Genomic DNA, 21,516 nt, shown 5'->3' with positions numbered 1-21,516 from the left:
GTCTACACAGGTCTTCAGCAGAAACATACCACCAGTTGGGCAGGAGAGGGAGAACTAATGTTCAAATGGGAGGGGGGGGGGGGGGGGGAGTCTACAAAAAACCCTGTTCGAAGTTGGTGAAGCCCACTGAGCTATATAAAATACAAAACACATCTTAATAGAAACTTTGTAATAAAAAAAGAACTTAAGTGTTTCCATTATTTCCCCAATACCTATCTTACAACTCTATAGACACAGCTAATGGAACTGCTGAGCAGGCTACTGAGTACCAAGTGCTGCTTTAATCCTAAATGATTATTTAAGGAGAGGAAAAAAAAAAAAATGTGTTACAGCTGCAAACACACTTGTAATGTATGAACAGGTACATTAGTTGTACTGTTTAGCAATTGCATTACGGACAGAAATAGGCTTTCCAGCATAACTGATGCCCCAGACAATTTTTCAGAGCAGTCATGTAGTCTTCACCATGAGAGCTTTTCGAGACCTGACGGGATAAAGCCCTGAGCAACCGGGTCTGCTGATCAGGGAACTGATTCCAGGGAGTAAATTGGTAACAGAAAAGAAGAATGACAGCTGGCACGCTTTTCCAGCTATATATTATTTTTCCTTCTCACACGTATTTTTAAAGGAAAGCACTTAAGGAAAGACTGTCTCTGCATTCTCTGACAGGAAAATACACCCTGACAGACGACTTGTTTTTACCTTTTGATGAAGTGAAAAAAACCCCAAACAATCCACGTTTATCGGCTACACACAACGCAATAGGTTTTTAACACTGAAGACAGACAATAGATACAAAAGCTAAGGACCCAATGCTAAGTATATTTTTTTTAAACCTATTATCTGATTGCTTTCTACACATCTTTCAGTAAATATAGAAAGTATAACAACTACTGAGAAGTATTCCAAAAACTAGATCAGCACTGAACAGCCTTGTTTCCAATAAGGAAAAACTATGCAAAATTCAACCTTGAATACTCGACATTTGTCCCTGGAGCATGTTTTCTATGTAAACATATAGAAATGTAGAAAAATAAATCATCATTAAAACCTTTTAAAGTAAGGTAAAACTAGAGTTGTCCAAAGCATGATAAGCACTCACAAGAGAACAACTTACAGTAAAAAAATTATACTAATGTCCTCAAATGCCCTGCCTCCATGTTTCTGTTTCATTTAAAAGACTGATTTGGAGTTCCTACTCTAATGCTAAAAAGTGCATTTGCCTTCCTTGAGCAACAGAAAGATATGGAAGTTCAAGGTAAACTTCTGCAGCAACAAATTTATTATCTTTTGAGAGAAGGAATACATACGTCAGAACAAAAATAATTATGGTATAAAATTCTAACAAAAGACAGTGAAGCATGTCAGCATGTTCTATAACTTGAAATGAAAGCCAGTGACAGAGGCAGACAACAGGGATATGATCCACTGGAGATGATCCAAAGGCAGAACTTATGATACAATCAAATCCTATCTTATTGTATACTTCTCCTGTAAAGAATACATAGGACAATGCAATAAAGGAAAGCGAGAGCTATCCTAAAAATATTATAGTTATTAATGATAATTAGTTAATAATAGAACATATACTATTCTATTACATTCTATAAAATAATATTATAGAATATATAATTAACACAGAATGTGTTGAATACCAAAGTCCACATAGCAAATACTGCAGAAACAACTGTACTTAAATATTTTCCTCCTGTCATGCCAACATACTCTCTGTTCACAAAGGCCAAAAGGAAGTACAGTCTACCAGCTTTACTACTTGACTATAAGGAAGCAGCACATTGCATTATCTTTGAAGGACAGGTTAGATGTTGGATTATGTAGATCCATCCATATCCATTTCAGCTCAGAAGTGCTTTAACCATTGCCCTGTGCTTGACAGCAGTATGGATCTATTTACTACTGGTAAAATCCTTACATAAAGAGCAGTAAAGAAAAGAGCATCTATATAAGGAATTGTGACTGCCTTTAATTAGCTGCATTACCTGGCTTCATCCACAAGAGGACAGAGCTCAGACACCTGCCCGCACGCTAGAAAGGAGGACTCTATTAGCACCAAGAAGTCAGATTTGCATTGAGCACAGAAATTTATGAAAGAAAACTTGAGAGAATTACTGAACATACAGAAGTTACATGAGAGAATTACAACATGTACAATTTGAGGATTACTAAATGTACAGGAACCACATCTTCAGGAAGATGTGAGCTGCAGATGACTGGAAGACAGGAGGCTGCTTGCCCTGTTCTTAACCTCTTCCTTAGACATTCCATTTTGGCCATGATCAGTTACTATACCGTGTTAAATCAAATGTTCTTATTTGATTTAAGACAGTACAGACATCCTTCTATTCAGATAATTGATATCTGAAGTAGCAGTGTGGTAACAGTACAATAAAGATAACAAAGACCTAGGCAAAAAGGAAAAAAAAATAGATGCATGAAAATTTATTTATGACAGAATTGTGAAAAAGGTCTTACCACTTAAAAGCCATTGTTAACCACCGACGAGAGCCGTTAGCGTTTCACACTTAGGATGGATCCATCAAGACATTTTCCCCCCAAGTCCAATGTGTGCTTAGAGATGTGAGAGTGGACAAAGATGTAAACAGCTACGAATCAGCTGGTCTGTAGCCAAATATTGGAGAAAGGGCTCCAAACACAGTACAGACAAATGACGTACAGAATGCTGAAAAGAAAGTGAGAAAAACCATAGTCAAACCTTAGGCACTTACTCAATGTGTCAGTCATTGTCAACATTTTCCAAAAGCTTTAGAATTCCAATTTTTTTCATTGAAAAGTAATAAGCGATAAAAATCTGTTACACGTGTCTTCAGAATTGCTGTTCTACTCAGAAGCTAATGATTCTTAATGATTTTTTCCTATGAAAAAGAGAAAAATTAAAATTGACACCAAAATAAAATCTAGCTTCCCACACAGTTTATTTTATGTACATCCATTCTTTATGTAGAGTTTTAGTTGTGCTTTAATTATGAACATACTATATTAATCTTATATACAATCACTCTCAAAAGTAAGTCATTCTGAAGCAAATTTTTCATAATAGTCCTTTTATTTCTTTTCTGATTTTTGTTGATTTTTTTTCCTGCTTGGTTAGCAGGAGGATGTGGTCAGAAAAAGAAACAAACAACCCTTCAGCTGTGTCTCCCTAACAAAGCCTTGAGAACTTCTGGAGATTCCTTCACAACAGAAGTTTGTATGCAACTTGCATACTTGTCACAACTTGCCTAAGCACAGAGATTGTTTTTGTTCTTCTAGACTGCCAAACTACAGCAAAAGCACTTTCGTATTTTTCATTTTGGCCCTGGAGGCAGATCAAGCACTTTTAAATGCTTTAACAACTCAAGTCTCAACCTGCAGTGGCAATCCACCACTCCTGATCATCTAGTTTGTATGAAAAAAAAAAAATTAAAAAAAAATAGTAGTTAGGGTTTTTTTTAAAGTCATAGCCTGAAAAATTGCAGGTACATGAAAAGACACGTAGACTCAACAAGACTTTATCAGCACTCTGATGCAACACGAATGTACTAGTTTTCTTTAGGGATGTGTGAACTATTCAATCATGGTCAATTCTTTTATGTACAATTTGTTCTACTTCTTAATTAGTGTTTCCAAAAATACAAGAGAGACCCAAATAATAAGTGCAAACTAAAGGTAAAAAGCCACATCCTGAATATTTTAAGATTTAAAAGAAAGTTTAAAAGTGGGACTTAGAGACCATCAGGAAAATTAGATAAGCTTTTGCAAATAGGAAGCAAGCTGATGCTTATATATAAATTAGGAAAATACTATGTAATTCCTTGAAAAAAGCAAGTCAAGTTTTTTGAAGACTTGACCAGTTATAAAAGGAAGCGTTCAAAGACACATAAAATTCTAACTCTGAATTTTACCTGCTAAATTGCAACTCTCAAAAATGTCAACTGCTTTCTGTAGTTTGTGCGTTTGACAGTACAGCGCATCAAATCAGCATCCCTTTTTCCTCTTTAGACAATTAGGGAGAGCAAATACTGTGTTCTACTCAGCAGAAACGTACAGCCTTTCATCCTGCCTACATCAATAAACTGCACTGTTCACTTTTTCCTCTTTTCACCTTTTTTAGAAAAGAGAAGTAGTTTAAATCAACTCATGCAAAACCTTACATCCACTCCAGCTTGGAAGCGAGTGGGTTGGCTGTCCTTTAAACACCTTCCCAACTACACCCACCATGAACAGCACTTTAAGGAAATCAAAACCGTGCCATATTACTCTCCATAGAATTGAAAGAACACCCAGACAGAAATCCACCTTGGCGTATTGCTGGCATTTTAGCTCACTTTCTCAAGGGAACCATACATTCAGAGATACATAACCCCTTCTGTTTAGGGGCTTCCCTTCTCACTGTGTCCAGGACAAATACAGACGAGCCCAGTCTGTGCTTCTTACTCATCTTCATCACGCCAGATTGCATCTCCCCCCCACCGCGACACACTACCCAATAGCCCAGATGCTTAATGGAGGAAATAAGCTGAAAACTAACTCAACTGTTCAAGCTTTAGGAGAAAATACTGATGTTTCAGTTCGGCTGGCAGAGGGTTTGGAAAGAGCCTGGAAAGTGGGAGGCAAAGGAAAACTCACTCGAGGTATTCAAGTTTTGTAGTGGTACATACTGGGCAATAATAAACTCGAAATTGCAGCTGCTGCCCAGAAGTTCAAGTACAATTTGAGTTGTATTCGAATACAACCTAAGGTATCCTACAGAATTAATCTGATCAGATTAAGCCTGACTACAGGAAAAAAGGTAACGGAAAAGGTAGCATTAATGTCAAAAGTCTACCACGAAGCTTACAGTAACTACAGCATATTCCTAGAGGGAAGTTCATTGGGCTTCATTTCCTAACTGCAGCTTACAACTTGAAGTTAAAATTTAACTATACTTTATCAGATTTGAAGTCAAAGGTATCATGCAGGAGGAGGTTCAGTGTTTGGGATTCACCCTTGTGGAAGATTTATGAAAAGCTAAGAAGCAGAACATGACAAAACTACATAATAAAGTTCTAAGTACAAGAGGTTAGCTATTATAATGTTTAAAAAAAATAATTCAAAAGACACTGCTGCTACTCCTAAACTTTCATACCTAAAAAAAAAAAAAAATAAAAATACCAGAACTCCTCTAACATCCCAAATTGGAAAACACAGCTAAAAATCCAGTCAACCTCAAACCTGTCCAAGTAACAGCATATATAATTTCTATTAGGTGAACTTTTTCTGGGAGGGGTGTTTAAATGAGAATTTTTATCTCGATAATTTTCAAGTTGATATATTATATTCACAGAGTAGCTGCTATAATGTTGGCTACTATGCAAGACTGAACTCAACTTTACCTTGTGAGCAGCAATTAGACGCTCTAATACAGCACACTTTTTGCCACTGCTAAGTGTATGAGAAGCGGTACAGAATACCACTTCCAAAAACTTCAGGGAAGGGGATTAAAAGTAATGTTGCAGGAAAACGAAGTGTCAGCACCTATGTACAACACACTATATTAGGGCCTTTTTATAATTACTGGCCCAAAAGACTTAATGGGTTGATACTTCAGAAGAAAGAAAGAAAGAAATACTAATAGTTTTAACCAACTGCTAGCAGTAGTGTTTTCCATGCTATAAACCCTATTCAGGCTTCAATACACTATGTGTTTGCTACACTACCTTGCTACACTAAGGTAAAATAAAGGCAAAGATTAATTAGTTTTTAAGACATCGTTTTAAAAATTACAACAAAAAGTTGCTAATAAACCAGTTTGGGGCAAACACTTACAGAATGGCACCATGGTCACTCAAACACATGGCTGACCGATACCTTCAATATTTCATAGACCTTGCCATAACCAGTCCTAACATAACACACTAACCCTTGTGAGCTCTGGTCCTCTGTCACTGTCCCCCTCGTCCCCTCCCCAAGGTGATGGCAGATGCAGTAAGAGCCCATACGATGAAGAAACACATCAGGCCACCAGGCAAGGTAAAGCCGGACTTCAGCCCAAGGCTCATGACTTGTACCACCCCTCATGCAAGGGGCAGAAGGAAAATAAACCACCATGATAACTATAACCCAGATTTATTATACAACACATTGACCATATATAAGATTTTCCAGTTACAGTCCAATTAAGCAATTTTTCCAGTACAGCACTGTGAGATGCTACCAGTGGGATGAAAGATTTTCAGGGGCTGCCCAGTTCCTCCGTTCTCCCTACCTTATCTTCAGCAATAGTCTGCACAGCTAGACTGTATCTAGCTTACTGCTTGCTTTCCTCCCAAATAAGAGAGATTAGGGGCTGTACCAGAAGTGAGAAAAAAAGAGTTTGAGAGCACCTGAACATTACAGAAGCTATTTCTAAGACACCTACCCCATGAGTGTGGATTTTATAAGAATACAAAGGGGGAATGAAGCTTTCCAGGTTGCCGATACCCAAACCTGCCCCCTTTCTTTCCTGAAGCTTGGCACACGTTGCCTTAACAGAAGATTTTTAGTAACAAGTTGCTTCTTTTGCTCCTCATAAAAGTTTTAGTTATATTAATAATTTAACAAACATGTAACAATACTCAACACCACAAACTAAAAACGATTACACGATTAACTGAGTGTTATTAAATGCTGCCAAGAACATGGTGGTCATGCAGTACTTTCCCTGATGGCACCAAGCATCTCCTTACTGAAAGACAGCGTTTTTTCCACTCCACCATCCACACAACCAGTGAGGCTGGGTGTCTGCTGATCAATTAACTATGGGGAAGCAAAAAAGTTGTACGCAAGAGAGAAGCAGCGGTCCCCAATGCAAAAAGCAAGTCTTTTGGGGCCTTGGGAGAGAACTTCATTAAACACAGATATTGCAAGTGGAAGATGCATAGATCATGGGCAAGAAATTGAGGTAGGTTCAGCTTCTACGTAACTGATGTGGAAAGGAGATAATGCTCACAAGGCAGATCAAGACCACCTAAGGGGAATCACAGCAAAAGAAGAGGAGGATGCATATCTCAGTTGTACCAAAACTTTGGAATATAGCCAACCATCTGCACCTGAGAACTACATTTGTTATACTGGTTCATCACTCTCTTCATAAGAATTATAAATAGCTCTCCATTTACAAACTGACGAACTTTAATTGAAAAGACTCCCATAGAATCCCCATTTGTAGTTGAGAAGGATCTGCAAGATGAAATTCAGAGGAGGGCTTGGCGCCAAATGTGTAATAACTTGACCATGATAACTCAAATTTAAAAATGTATATTTGCATTCTCCTTTCCTTAGTTAGCAGGAAAAGGGACTAAGAAAAGTATGTGAGTCACAAATCACATCCATTGGGCCAGTGCCACAAAATCTGCCTGTTCTTTAAATTTTGATTATAACTTTTGATCTTTCGGAATCTCATTTCAGAGTATTAGAAATACGCCAAAACTCAAATCATGTTTTGACCAGAACACAGTAGGCATCTCCATCTAGACATAAGACCTTTCAAGTCTCTCAGATGAGCCTCTTAATAAAAATTGCCTTTAGTAGTGCCGCAGCCCAAGGAACCCACTGCCTTCAAAAACCAGCAATGCAAGACTTCCTCAATTACACCTTCCCTTGGTGCAAACTCTGTCTCTCACCTTTACCCTTGCTATTTTCTGATTGTTGATTTAAAGGAGCATTTCCTCAGCTGTAGTACAGAACCAGTGATTTTATTTTGGGCCCCAAAAAAGTGACCTTAGGTATTTTCTATCATACAAACTATAGGTTGGGACTAGCTACCAGGGAGAAAGTATTTCTGTGCTGCTTTTCAAGAAACTGCAAAATATGAGTGTCCAATCTGCAAGTGATCTGCAAAGGACCAAGAAATTGTACCTCTCTTCTGTTAGCATCAGAGGTTGTAAGCGATCCCTATATTAAGATTACCTCAAGTGGATGTTGCTTCCACCAAGAAAACAGCTAAAACCAAGTCTGTGCCAGAATAAATTTTTAAATATTACACACAAGTGTTTCAAAGGGGAGTAATGAATAAGACTCCAGCTTGCTTCATCTTATGTCACCTAGACACTTATCATCACTTGTTTCTTCTTACTTCATATGCACTCGGGAGGGGAAATGTCAGACCATAACCAACAGCAACAACCACCTTCTTCCTCAGATGCACTGCTGCCTGGAACAACAAAACAAAACAAAACAGTGCATCTACAGCATTTGCAGTGGCTGCTACTAAACAGCCACTCATTGGCTGTATTGATCTCAACACCGTCATTCACCAGATCTACATGAACAAAGTTTCAGCAACAGGAAAATCAAGGACTTCCATGAGTGCAGCATAGGCAAGAAGCCGCAAAATCTGACCTCTGCACCACCACTACTATAGCAACAACAGGGAAAATGCAAAAAAAATGACAAATGGTTCTAGAAACTGAACTCCTTTTTTTCCTTTTTATAAAATAAATTGCAAGCACAGATGAAACTAAGAACCAGCCTACAAGCATGAAACTAAATAATTAAATCCAAAGAACAGGAAGCTTATATCACACCTTTAAAATGCTTTTGGCAATTTCCTACTATTGAAAGTATCTCAAACCAAAACCAGTAATTCTTTTTGATTCAGTAAGCTTTTGTAGACCAATATCTAGCAGGGTTCAAGCACTTGGAACTACTGAATGAAAAATCAACAGTTTACGTACTATTTTTCCTCCCTTAACAGACTGTTAAAGCTAAAAATACATTCTCTTTCTTAAAAAGTGCCAAAGACTATTAAATCACTGACCAGTTTTATTACTGTGCCTGTACAAAGAGAAAGAAAAATACGTGGCAATAAAATTTTTCTTTAGCTATTATATGCCATTACGAGGAACCAATGTGAACTTTATGCACATTCAGTACCAAAGTCTATATGGATTTAAATTTAAAAAAAAAAAAGGAAAGGAAAGAAAGGAAAAAAAAAAAAGAAACATACACAAAAACCACTTTACTCCCTTGAACAAAGTAGGAAGATGTTTTCCCTGCTCCCTCCCTCCAGAGCAACTTCAATAGAGGTTAAACTCAGGTTCGATATATAAAATGCTAGTAGTTCTTCAAATATACTGACCGGACATTGTTGGGAGTATAACAGCAGTTTTCTTATCTACTCAAGCAGTTGCAGAAAAACATGCTTAAATTCATATATCCCAACCTAGTACAGTATTCTCTGGCCTACACAAATACTAAATAAAAGGCAGCAGTACTAACTGCTTTTGAAATACAACAATCAGAATGAGGACTTTGTTGTACTCGCAGACCATCTCTACCCATTTTTTTTTCTTAAACAGCATTCAATCTGAAGAGTTCACAGAGTTTGTATTCACCCGGGCTGAGATGTGAACTTGCTGTTTCACTTTAACAGAAGCCCAAGTGAGGCCAGTCTGCATTCTCCAGCATGACAATAAGATAAACAGAAAAGTAGTTGAAATAATCTTCTTGTTTCTAGGCACAAAACATTACAAGAGCCCTACTGATATTCTCTCTCCTATGCATCCTACTTTTCTCATAACAAAGGCATACTAGTTTTCAAATACCCACCTGCTAAATTGAAAATATCTTCTGAAGACTTGTATCACTAACATATGCCAATTCTTAAACTTGGAACATCTGCATCTCTCTAACTAGAGTCACATAAAGATTTTATGCCTTTAAACTATATAGTTATATGCAAGAGTTTTATATACTAGATATGGTGTTAAGGGAGCATGCAATAAAAGCTACAATAAGATTATAGAGGCTAGGAAATACTTGGAAACAGAACCATTTATTCTTAATTTTAAAATGCAAGTCAAGAGAACAACTTGCACTACACCATAACATGGAACGCACTATGCAGTACCTTCTTTACATATCTTTCCAGGAGATGTAAGGTTGGGCTTCAAATTGGATCAAATCAGTTGCACACAATTTACCCCCCACACCACAAAAATACAAGTACGATCTGTGCCTACCTAATTGCTTGTTTACAGATTTTGAATAACAGACTATAGTATCAGAGGTTGATCATGACATACAGTAAGAGCAGTGGTTTTAAAAGTTTTTAAATCAATTCATTTTTTCCCTATTCAGCAAAGGTCCACAAGTATATTGAAGTGTTAGTTAAAGAAATGTGTATAATAATAAGTAAAGACTCTGAGATTCCTCCCCCAAAAGTTTGATCTATTCATTTTGTGCTTTTGTCTACCTAGGATTTTGTTCCCATGCTTGCTATGCACCACTTCACACCAACATCAGCTATTCTAGAGTTATTCACCTATTAATTTTGCAGGTAGGTACATGTAAATATATATACACACACACACAAACATATGTATCAACTCCGTCTGAAGAAATACCTCTGACCGCCAGCTTTATACGCGATTATCTACCACCAAGTAGGTTCAAATGGGGAAGCAGAGGTGAGGTCTAAACTGAAGGAACAGAGGGAATGGGGCAGCATCTCCATGATCTCTGCGTCTATAGGAAACGGAGAAACAAACAGGTTTGACATATTTGAGCGAAGGTGTCAGGGACACCTACCCTTAACTGCTACTCCTCCCGAGATCAAGAGCACTCATTCCCAACTCCTTTCTCTTTAGGAGCTGAGGTGGGATATCCAGGAGCTCCCCGAGTCGCTGCAAGAGCACCAGCCATCATGGGATCAGCTACTACTCACCACCCCACCCCAGGGAATACACAGGCAGTCAGCAGTCACAGTGCACAAGACAGTAATTCTTCAGCTTTTTGGATGACATCTTTTTTGGATGATGACTACAGAGGTAGAAATTTTACCATTTTTGCTTACAGCAATCTTTTTTAACATGATCAGCATTACTGGCAGATTAGATTATTTCAACTTAAGATCATGAGAACTCTGTCGATGTCAAAATGTTCAGCTGCCACAGACACAACCCTAACGGTTCTTTCTGGTTTAGCACAAGAACAGAAATGGTGTTTATAAGGACTATTCTCATGCAAGACTGATAAAAATGCCTAGGAACACTTCAACCTGTCTTTCATGCTAGCTTCTCCAGAGAGAATTAGTCTTTGTCCACTGTTAACTACTAGTCCCCTTTAGGGCACGGTGTTAACAAAAGATGATGGTTCTTCATTTTGCAAAACTGGGCAACATCACTGGAGAAATAAAGTCAATCTTTGCAGTATCAACTTCAAATGTGAATTTCCGAGACCTGGTTTTATCATAACATTCTCAAGCCTTACGGTGTAGATATTCCCTCAGGTTTTGGGGGGCTTTTTTGTGTGTTGGTTTTGGTTTTTTTTAATTAATTACACTTCTTTTATTCTCTTTCAACAGTCTCACACATTGAATTACTAGAGCCTTATCTTTTGGACCAAGTACAACAAACTATCTGTATTTGTAGTTTTCACCACTCTCCCCAGCTCTTATTTTATAAACATATCCAACATTATATGCAGTTACTCCAAACAAATAAACTTAACTGCATAGGGTTGTCAAAACCCACACAGTTGTTGTCTTTGATACTACTACAAAAAAACAAGTAGCAAAAGATCAACAGCAGTAAGTCTTCCATGAAAGGCTAAACAAGCAGGGTTAAATATTGCAGAGCAGGTCTTTCCCATATTCTCACAAGGATCTTTTCAGCATTTTCTTGCCTCTAAAAATGATACCGCGTTCTTCTTTTCACTCTTCTCCCTTGCTTCTTCGCGCATTGCTAGGGGCAGCTTTTGGGTCCGTGAATACTTTCTGCACAAGTGTTACTAACATCACTCCCACCATGACCTGAACTATGGTAGGCCCAAGGACTGTTGGCACCAGTGATACTTTCAATGCTGTATTTAACCTATAGCTTCTCTTCCATTTAACTTAACATACGTCAGTACTAATATTTTTTGTTATAAAGTTGCAGCTTATGAAGCCAAGGCATAGAAACCTTGAGAGGACTGACGAAAGAAATCAGGATCCTAAGGTTTACCAGCAAGATATTTTCGCCAGAGCATTAAGAAACCTCTATAAAGTCCCGCTGGAACCTCCTCTGGAATACTTCGTACAAGTCTGGTCAATGCACACTAAAAAGACTAATTCATATATGAAAGAAGGCAACAATGGAATTTTAGGATGATCAGGTGAACAGGAAACGTCTCACTCAAACAAGAGAGAGTCTGGTTTAGCAAAATTATGCTATTACTCTGTAGAAATACACTGAAGATAAGTGAAATACACATTACAAAGGAACAGTTGCTATTTAAGCTGAAAAATAATGTTGGCAACTGACTCTGACATAAACTGCTATTAACATACACTCTGAAAATTACAAATACTCCCAAGAAACAGTTATTTATTTCTGAAGCAGTCTTCCAATAGTTAGATTACAAAGCTTGTTTTGTTTTTATCATCGTCATCATCTCATGTAACTTAAGTTAAAAATCAAAGAAAAGAGGAGAGAAAAAGGTCCAAGCCAGGAGCCTTCTCCCATTTTCTGGAAAACAGGGATAAAGAAGAAAATAGGTCACACCACACTAACTCCAAAATGACCAGCAGCACCACTAAAGCATGCATGTCAATAGTCCCAAGTCTCCTGCTACAGACTGCTGAAAAGCCACCTATTTTAGACTAACTCAAGTCCCAGCTCTGAAAAAGTACAGTTCCCTTACACTTGTACACACCACCTGCCAAAGCAGTGTCTGAAATGGTGGAAGAAAGGTACTCCCATGCGGAGATCTCCACGCAGATCAGCTTTGTCTATCGTCACTAACTGCAATAAACAATTCACGTTGCTCACATTGACAAGGGCAAGAATATCCACGTAAAGAACAAACTGTTAAAACCCCAAAGCTTACAGTAACAGCTTCTGGGCACTAGGCCATTGTATCACACCAAACATTTAGACATTCCAGAGAACCTCAAACTCAACTTTAGAAGTTCATTTTTTAAAAAAAATATTTGTTCCTCTCCCATTTTTGCATGCAAATGTAAATCACCAGGAAAAACTAGGGATAAACACAAAAATCCCTTAATACTGAAGCCACATCAAGAGCAAACACTGTTGTTCAACTAGCTTGAGGGGGATTTATTCCTTTCTGATATCTTCCAGTGATGGTATTGGACACTTACTATGGGAGGCTGTGTTCTGTCACTCTTCCTGGGAGGTGTTCGTGTCAGGGAATTAGGGATTATAATTGATTTGGGGGAGGGGAGGGAAGGTCTCTTAGAAGAGACAGAGCTACATGGCAGTACACAGATACTTAGAGAATTAACTGTCAAACACTGAGGATATGCGAACTAAATGCTAGAGGGAAGAACTGCTATTTTAATCAATAAAAAAAGGCAGAAGCAACCAGTTAACTGAGTGAGCCTGGCTAACATCTATTACTGCAGTTCACTGAGATTTGGAGTGAGACTGGATAACAGTAACACTGAATCCTAAAACCTTCTAACATTGCAACACTTCTCCAGCCCATAGTTATTCCTGGAAGGATTATCAGAGATACAAAAGTCATAAAGGTTCAAAGTTGTTTGGGTGCAAAGCGAGCAGAAGCAGTACAAAGCAGTAAACCACAGCTAGGCTGCGCACTGGGCCAGCTGCCCTCATGCTGATGGATAAAGTACGTTGCATTTCCTACTGGTAAGGCAATGCAGGTCAATAACTACAATTACGGGGTCACAAACCCTGAACTATTACCCTCATTTTTCTCACAGTAACTCGCATAACTCATCTGTGTGTGTTGCACCTTCCTCTCACATTATTATTTGCACATGACATCTATGGTTTCTGTTAAGCTATGGCTTACATATAGACAAAAACTGCTAAAAGCTCACGGCTCTCTAAGCCAGAGGGAACATATTATATACCCATGTTCTGTATTATGCAAGTCCACTGAAGTGTAAAGTTTCCCTACATGCCTCTTAAGGAACTCAGACCAAAAAAAAATAAAATAAAAAAACAAAAAAATTAAACATGTTATTTAGTCCTTCGTGCAATAATGAAGTAGCCATTGCTAGACGAGATGACCAAGATAAAACTCCCTTGAAATACAAAACTAGGTATAAAATACACAACTCCTGATGCAGAACACACTGTTTTCCAAGTTGTTTTCCTTGATGCATAGCCACTGGGAGGGAGGGTAATTATAATCTTCTTAAGTTCTTAGAAAAAGTAAATACAGACAGCGTGTTCTCAATTGTATTAGCAAAAACTTTCAGCATACCAATTAATTTTACCTCCCAAAATTAAAAAGACAGACACTCGCAGGGAAAAAAAACACGTAAGGACCACTCTTGAGCTGTTGAGGCTGAGCAGGATGAGACTGGAAAGTGTTAATACAGTAACATGAAAAACAGAACAGTTCTACTTTTTGCCTTACAGCTCTACAATCCCCCAGCTTCCCTCCTCAAAGGTACTATGTTATTACACAAAAAACAGCTATCACCATGCTTTCATTTGCCTAGGCCAGCCAAACAGAAACAGAATTACTTGAATATTTCAACTTTACCTTAACTAACCCCACAGAAGAATTAAACAACTTTTCTTTTGAAATGGAGTTCAGCAACAGTTTTCTACGACATCCCAAAGCAACATACCACCACTCTGCTCCAAGCAAACCACTTCTAGAGAGAAGTCGTCAGCACAGCCTTTAAACAAATCCATTTTGGAATATAAATAAGGAGCCATTCGTCCAGAGAAGTCAGTCGTCTACTGACAACAGCAGCCACCAACTACCACTAACTAAGGGCCTCTACAAACCACAGATAAAGGAAGCTTTTGACAAAGAGAACATCACTCTCATCTTTAAATACTTGACTTACTAAACCTGCAACACAATTTTTACCGAGGGGTTTGTTTCCTTCCTGTGATAGTGTCACAAGATAAGAATCGGTGTGTGGTTTCCCAGCATTTGCTCAACAATCTTCCACAGAGATTCTAAAGTATTTGGGGCATATCCTCAGCATGACAGTAACAACACAGAAGCAAAGCAACTGAAACAGCCTACTGAGGAAACAACATGTTGAGGAAATACTTAAGTAACTACTGTTAACTAACTACAGTTAACTTCACTCTTTGCTCAACCCACAATCGCAAATCACCCTTCTTTATCACACTACTCTCTATGCTCCATATTGCTTGTTCCTGCCCATATGACCATCTCTTTAACTACCACTCAATAACTCCTAAACACCTTCCTCTTTCTTGTCTGCATTTACAAGAGCGTGGCTTACCACCTAAGTCTGTCTCGCTACATGAAATCTGAGCTCGGGAGATGTGCAGTGCACATCAGAGTAAAGAACAACTCACTTTCTGCTTTAGTATATCTCTTTCCAAAGGCACATCTCAGATTCGTAATTCTGAAGGAAGTCCAGGTTACACTCTTGCTACATCATCTCCAGACTGTCTTGCTATTCCTTAAAACCGCATCAGCAAACTGCTTTTGCAACTCATCCGGTATGAGTGAGCACCAAAATATTGGGTTTGGTTTTTCATGTTCTCCCTCTGATTCTTTAGGACGTTTTACCTGGAGCTATCCAGATTGCCAGACCAGTGATTTCTGGTTAAGACACACATTGAACTGTTCACTGAGCAGCTGAGTGTCGTTACAGTCAACAAAAACTATCGCATAACCAAAACACTGGAAGTATATATATACATGAAAGTGGAGGGGGGGAAACTAATTGAGCACCTATAATACTTATTGCCACATTGGTACGCCCATGTGAGACTATAAAAATGAATCTTTAAGGTGCTGTTAGGACCAAGTTTGGTGACTCCTTCAGCGTCATCACACATCTCTTACTTTAACTCTCAGGACTTTAAAGCGAGTTTCATTTCCAGCCGAGGGAGAGCGGGAGATCCAGCCGGGAACCTCCCGCCCGGAGCCCGGGACTCCCGCGCCTTTCACCGCCGGAGCTCCTCGCAGCCCCCGGGCACCCCCCGCCGGCGGCAGCGGCGGCGGCGGGGCGGGGCCGGGAACAAAGCCCGGCTCCCTGCCACCCTCGCCGCTCCGTCCCGCCATTCCCGGGCGGCCTGGCGCACTCCCGGAGCCCCGCCATCCCCCGCAGGGGTGGGCGGCTGCCTGGCCGGCCGGCGGCTACCCGGACCCCCTGCCGCGTGGGGCGACCGGAGCCAGTCGGACGGGTGCGGGCAGGAGGAGCCGCTGCTTTCCGCTCGGCCCGCGGGGGCTGTACGAGCCGCCGCGCCCACCCCGGGGGGAAGAGAAGGCTGGGCACGCACCCTCGCCGCCGGCCGCGCTGCACGGGCGGGGCCGGGACGGAAAGGGGAGGGGGCGGGCCGCGGCGGGGAACCGGGAGAGGCTCCTCCGGAGTCGGAGGGCCGGAGCCCCGGCCCGGTGGGGAGGCGCCGGGCACACGATCCCCCCGCCCCTCCCCGGCATAAACAAAGCCGGGGACCGGGTCGGGGCTGAGGAGGGCGTGGGGGGAGCTCCAACGGAGCGCGCGCCCCCCCCCACCCCCCCCTCAGCCCCGACCCGTCCCCCCGCCGCCGCCTCACCTAATCCCGCCGGTGTGAAGCGCTGCCTCCCGCCTGCCCCGCTTCAGCGCGGCTCCAGTCCCCTTCAGAGCGAGTCTGGTAGGGTCCGTTGAGCGAGTCGCGCCGCCGGCATCCCCCACCGGCTTTATCCCGCCGCCGCCGCCTCTCCCCTCCGGTAACTCGACGGTCCGGCTCGTCCCTCCCGCCTCTCCCCATTGGCGGGCGCCGCTCCACCAGGAACCGACGCTCACTGGCGCAGGCGCGCAGCACTCAGGCGGGACCGCCCACCCGCTCCCTCCCCATTGGCTCACGAGCGTCCAGCCCGCCCTCCAGGCTCCGCCCCCTGCCTGACGCATCGCCCAATCGCAATGCCACGAGGGTGGAGCCGGGCCTCCTATTGGCGGCGCCCGCCAGCTTCCTACGGCTACGATAGGCTGAGGCGGCAGCCAGTTCCGCGTCCCGGCCAGAGCGCTCTGATGCGCCGTCCCCGCCCTGAGCCTCCCCTCGGCGTCTGAGGGACGTCGGGCTCGGCCCGGCCCGGCGGGAGGACTGCCTCCCACCCCTGGCCCAAGGGAGTCCCCGCGCCACCGGTGAGAGGGCTTCGGCGGGCTTGGCCGCGGGAACTCGGTCTTAGGTGGTTCCCCCAGGCGGCAGGGGGGAAGGCCTGTAGTAAAGCAAGCGGCGAGGCAATGAGGTAATTCCCAATAACATCCTCAGAAAATTCACTTGATATCGGGACCGGCCAGGATTTCACACCGGTACAACACGTCTGGCGGCTGGGTGTAACGATGTGTCCCAAAGGTTTGGTAATAAAAAGGGGAGCAGTACCAACAGTAACATTTTGAGCAGTTAGAAAGTAACTGTGTTTTCTGTTGGAAGTGCCTCAAAACTTCCAGGCTCGAAAAGAAAAAAAGGAGGAAAAAAAAAAAACAACATGATAAAATAACAGCAGATCTGCAGAACAGTATTAGAAAAAATCCTGAAGTCACCATTTTTCCATTGTCAAATACAAGTCTGTCTTGCGAGCACTGTACTATAATAAGCATATCCAACAAAACCAGAACTGAGTAAAAAGTATCCTTTTTACAAACAACAAACGTTGCCAATCTCTCTTAAGGGAAGCTCCAAGTTCTATTACACACTTTGTACAATTCTGGTTTATTAAGAGTAAAAAGTCCATATCCAACTATTCATGTCCCACCCTTGAGACAGATCATGTACATCAGCTTGAAGAAACGAGCAGGAACAAAAAAGCTGGAGAGGTAAAAAATGGCAATATACTGGTAATTGAAAAGACTATTTCAGGTTAACTCTTCCCTGTAGATTTAAGAATTTTGTGAATGGAATGTTTTTTTATTCTATTTTAACAATCGTACCACAGTCTAAGTGTTGGGTAATAGAACACCTAACAAGAAAAACAGGATTCGTTGCTACTGGAGGTGTGCATAATTTCAGACAATTGGTTGAAGCAAAGTATGTCACAAGTTGCTTCTGATTTTGAAGTGATCCCACATAAGGAGCTCAGCCCAATCTTTCCAGTAAATGCATACATATATACATGTAATTGAACAAGAGTGGCTGAACCTCACCGCCAATGAAAAACAGACCACTGGTATTTAACCCTGAGCACCTGAACTTTACCAGATGCACAATCATCTGGTAAAGATGCGCACTTCCAGAACTCAGATTCTCCTCACTGTTACCTGCTTGCCTTACAAAATAGCCCTAAGGATTAGTTAACATGTAAAGTACTTTTCAAAGTACATTACAGTACCAGTTATTATTAGTAGTAATTATTATCAATGTGGGTAAAGTCCTTACTAATTGAGGCTTTGAGTATCGGCCCCACAAAGACACCCACTCTTGGTTCTTGCTGATGTGCCATAATGCTCCAGGCAAATAACTGATTCTTTGTTTGCCACCAGTTGTGGTAGTTACAACAATGCTCTTTTTTTGGTATGAAGTGCTGTTATTTCTTCATTAGGGAGAGAGTGATTTTTCAAATACAGTCCTGTTAACTCTTGGCACCCACTGAAGAATCAGAAGCTGTTGTGTTTTACCCTATTGTCCAGAGCACCAAGCAAAAAACAACAGCAACAAAAAAAAAAAAAAAATCACCATTCCAGCTATGTACTCAAGCACATAAGCTTCCAGTACTTGTTTTGGTTGACTTTCCTTAGCAGATCAGCGTATACTCCAACTCTTTTTCACGTCTACTTGTTTCAGTTATGTCTTATGCAATTTTGTAAAGCTAAACTTACTTGTTAAGCCAGCTCCCGTTTTGCAGTGGATCTGTATAAAGCTTATCACTAACTGTTGAACAAGGGGATGGAAAAGAATTTATCCGAAAGGTAAGCTTTTAAACCACTTGACAGGCTACATATAACTCACCCTATTAATTCTTGAGCTTCAGCTTCAAGAGTTCTGAATATTCACCAGGGACTTTGTTTTGCAAAGTACTGCAATTAGAAACCATCTGATTTTCACACCTTCCAACTTCTTGTTACATAAGCAATCAGTTCATTTTAAAAGAATCTTATTGTTTGAAAGTTTTCCTTTTTCCTTCTTTGGCGCATTTATTTCAAAGGAAGTAATTTCAAATTTCTAAAGGTCACCTACTAAGTCTCAGTATTACAGTGTTTTGAGTCTCAAATATATTCCTCACTCTTGGATGATACCAAGTCATAAAAGATAAAAAGTTTATAGAGTCACAGATAAGCGAGTTGTAATAGATCTAAAAAGAATTTTTTTGACTCCTGAAGCAATGCAAAAATATGTAACTTTATGCTATTGCTCCTTACAAATAATCTATCAATTTTGTTGATTGTACATGTTTAAAAACACACACAAAAAACAGCAATTAGAATGAAACCTCAAACCATCATTGTGCATGTCATTAAAACAAACAGCTCAAAAACACCCTGCAAAATAATGTTGCCTTATCATCTCTAAAAATCCGTGCAGTAGTCCTTTAAACAAAACCACCATATTGGATAATGGCACCTGTCAGGGGAGAAGGTAGGGAAAATAGTATTCAAGCAATGTGATTTATAGAAAGGGGTTCAAAAGCTAGCCTTAAGCCTCGCCCAAGGACAAGATTTTATGTAAAGCATCAGGACTTGGCCATACCATCACCAATTTTAAACTCAAGTCCTCAATAGTTGCAAGAAAGATGGCCTGAGTATACAGGAAGTGGTAGAAGTAGACCAGATGCCAAAACGGGTGTCCTTGTTACGATCTCTTTCTATGGGTGAACTTCAAAAAAAGGCTTGAGGACTGAGAAAAGTACCAAGGAGGTGGATATGCTCTACCGTCTACACTAAATACGGCCCTACAACTGCAGTTATAAGCCAACAAACAGGTGTTTGTAACCAGGTGAAACTTTTAAGTACCTTTAAGTATCTCACAAGCAGACTGTATTAGGTAAGATTTTTGAAAGGATGGTAAACTCACCTGTTTGCTGCATGACTTTAATTTTTTTTTTCCCCATGGGAAGTCTAAAGGACTTGGAGATAATGAAGTGAGGAAACTAAATGGATAACTGTTAATTTTACAATGGAGAAGCAAAACAACAGCCAAGTCATTATTTCCTTCAGTGAAGGAGACCGATATCCATTTCCTCACCATTGAAGTGCCATGTTTAGAGAAGGTGCAGTCCATAAACGTCCTCCCCTACAAAAACACATGCTTTAATGGTTAACAAACCATTGCACTCTTTGCCTAGAATGTACTGAAAGCTAAGTGGAAAGAAGCGTGAAATAAGTTATCTCAATAAGTGTTCTATAGTCCCATAAATAAAACTATTGTGAGCCAATGTGGCCAAAGTCTTCTGCCTTCCGATTAATAATGTGCACAACTGATGTCCATGTATTGCAGAATGCTTCATTAGGGTGGGCCCAGGTGATCGGCAGAGGTGATAATGGGAAGTAATCTATGTTATCAGGCAGAGCCATCTCATGGAAATTAGGAACTTCTTTGTTGTACAATGAAAGCTATGAATTAAGAACCCCACAAAACATAGTTTCTGGTTCAAACCCATCTCCTCTACAGTTTTCCCAGTGCAGCTGGCCACTCCAGGCAGCCAAACACGCTCCTCAGTTCATTTGTCCTAGGTCCTTCGCATGCTTTGTGTTCATTTTATAGCTGCATTCTCTACTAGCTTCAGGCATTTCGAATCCACATTCCCTACTAATTTCAGACACCTTCACTCTCTAAAGCCTTCCCTCTCCTATCTTCAGGCATGGCCTTTTTTTTGCACAGGCATCAGACAGTAGCAATTTAAGCCTCTTCACTTAAATTCCAGGGTGAAGAGACAATGGCTCGCTCCAGGAAAGGCTGAGAGGGAGTGGTGCATTCCAGGCAAGTAGAGGCAGACAAGGATATGGTGAATTCAAGCCACAGTACCGAATGTCTACAAGAAAACGCCACAGCATACATCATGCTATCAGAAACATCTTTTTATTTTTTCCTCAGCTTTTACTGATTTCAGATAAACTGCAACCATCAACTAAAGCTGCCATTTCAACAGGATTAGGTAGAGGGAAGCACATAGATTCCTTCCAATCTCCTGCTTCAATACAATCCTAACCACCAAACCTCTACCACTTTCAAGTTCAGGCAGTTGCCCTCCAGGTACTTGCTGGTCCTAACTCAAATAAACTCTTTCTTAGGTAACAGGCATCCTTTCTTTTTAGCTAGTTCTGGTCATGTATGTTTAGCAACCAGTTAACATACCTAGTGTTCCAGGTTTTTGTTGCAATTTATCACAGCCAGCACATCACTTACAAAGCCAAGATGCACCAACGCTGTGCGCGACAAACCCAACCACGTAAGGATTACCTTTGAAGGGATTCGCCGCTTCTGAAGCGGCGCCTGCTCTCAAACACCCTAAGAGGGTGGCGTTCTTTAGTCAGTCAGGAAACAAGATAAAGCGCAGGAAGGAAACACTCTCGATCGAAATTAATGCTCCGCACCTCAGCTGCTAACCCTAAGCCCTTCCACCGCCCCAATAACCACACAGCTCTTG

General features: G+C 40.9%; 1 protein-coding gene across 2 annotated transcripts in view; it reads right to left on the bottom strand.

Moving 5' to 3' along the window:
* Nucleotides 1–16,680, bottom strand: part of FRYL (FRY like transcription coactivator) — a 173,951-nt gene extending 157,271 nt beyond the window's left edge. Inside the window, exons 1-2 of one of the 2 annotated variants that reach the window (XM_054203294.1) lie at nt 16,512–16,680; nt 2,494–2,701 (exon numbers count right to left, since the gene is read on the bottom strand). The gene's annotated coding sequence lies outside the window, so the exon portion shown is untranslated. The remainder of the gene's footprint in view (nt 1–2,493; nt 2,702–16,511) is intronic. The other variant, XM_054203295.1, reaches the window with a different exon arrangement.
* Between the last annotated feature and the right edge of the window lie 4,836 nt (nt 16,681–21,516).

This window comes from Rissa tridactyla, chromosome 5, assembly GCF_028500815.1.
Source record: "Rissa tridactyla isolate bRisTri1 chromosome 5, bRisTri1.patW.cur.20221130, whole genome shotgun sequence".
NCBI classification, from domain to species: Eukaryota; Metazoa; Chordata; class Aves; order Charadriiformes; family Laridae; genus Rissa; species Rissa tridactyla.
The sequence above is the reverse complement of the archived record's forward strand: the minus strand, read 5'-3'. Positions and strand labels throughout refer to the sequence as shown.